We start from the raw sequence: 1,582 nt of genomic DNA on the forward strand, positions 1-1,582 counted from the left end.
TGGTTGTTATAAGGTCTCACTACACAACTCGGACTCATAGTGATCCTCCTGTTTGCAGCCTCCTCAGCGCAGGGATTACAAGCAAGCTCCACTACTTCGGGACTCTGGCCAGCTCCGTCCATCCTGGGGGTGGAGCCAGTGTCACATGTGGCACTGGGGATGATCTGCAATCCTTATACTTGCCTAAATTTGCCTGAGCATGTGCTTTAATCTGCTATCTCGCGGGTTCTGCTTAGTTTTCAAGTATCCTATAAACATACCACTCAAATGTGAGACTGCTCTGAGACTTTTTTTTCCCCCCCTTGGAGCTGAGGATTGAACTCAGGCCCTTGAGCTTACCAGGCAAGGGCTTACTCTACTGAGCTATCTCCCCCGCCCCTCTGCGATCTTTTAGGAAGACCCATGCTAGTCCAATTAAAAAAGGAAGTAATGGGCCAGGTATGTAGCTCCATGGCAGAAGTGCCTGCCTGGTAAGCACAAGGTCCCAAGTTTGATCTCCAGTACCATGAAAAGCAGGCACTTAGTCTATTGAGCTGTCTCACTGGCCCTAGGAAGTAACTTTTTTTTTTTTTTAAATTTAGTGCAGGGTCTACAGGGTCTCATTCCACAGATCAGACTCATAGTGATCCTACTGTTTTCAGCCTCCCAAGCACTAGGATTACAAGCATGCACCAGCACGCCCAGTCTGGAAGTAACTTTTTAACAGTTCAAAATAGAGAGGGTGGGCTGGGGAGATAGTTCAGTAGAATAAGTGCTTGCCTGGCAAGTTCAAGGTCATGAGTTCAATCTCCAGTACCGCCAAAAAAAAAAAAAAGAGAGAGAGAGAGTGGGCTGGAAGATAGTTCAAGGTTCTGAGTTCAATCCCTAGCACCACTACCACAAAATACCTATATGTAGATATAGATATAGATATAGATATAGATATAGATATAGATATATAGTAAATGCATTCAGGGGCCAGGGAGATGGCTCAGTAGAATGAGCGCCTGCCTGGCAAGCACAGGGTCCTGAGTTCAATCCCCAGTTCCACAAAAAAAAAAAAAAAAAAAAAGTTTCATTCAATTGAGAATGAAAGTGATCAAGCCACATGTGGTGTCACATACCTGTCATCCCCTAAGGCAGGAGGATCTCTCAATTCAAGGCCAGTCTGGGCTACACAGCAAAACTGTCACCAAAAAAAACCAAAAAACAAAACAAAACATTAACAACAACTTTTTTTTTTTAAGTGCTCAGGGAGAAGTCAAGTCAAGGAATGATGACAGGAGCTCTTATTCACTGATGGTTGTTTAGTTCAACCACTTTAAAAAGTAGTTGTGGGTCGGGGAGATAGCTCAGTGGCGCAAGTGCCTGCCTGGAAAGTACAAGGTCCTGAGTTTGGTTGCTAGTTCCAATAAATGAATACATAAATAGTAATTTTGAGCTGGGCATAGTGGCACACGCCTGTAATCCCAGTACTTGGGAGGCTAAGGAAGGAGTGTTGCTTCAAATTCAAGGCCAGGGCTGGTGAGATGGCTCAGTGGTCTAAAGCACCTACTTAGGACAAGTTTAGCAAAGCACAGGGACCGCAGTTCAATCCCCCAGC

The sequence above is a fragment of the Octodon degus genome, unplaced genomic scaffold (genome assembly GCF_000260255.1).
Source record: "Octodon degus isolate 3935 unplaced genomic scaffold, OctDeg1.0 scaffold00050, whole genome shotgun sequence".
In the NCBI taxonomy this organism is placed as follows: Eukaryota; Metazoa; Chordata; class Mammalia; order Rodentia; family Octodontidae; genus Octodon; species Octodon degus.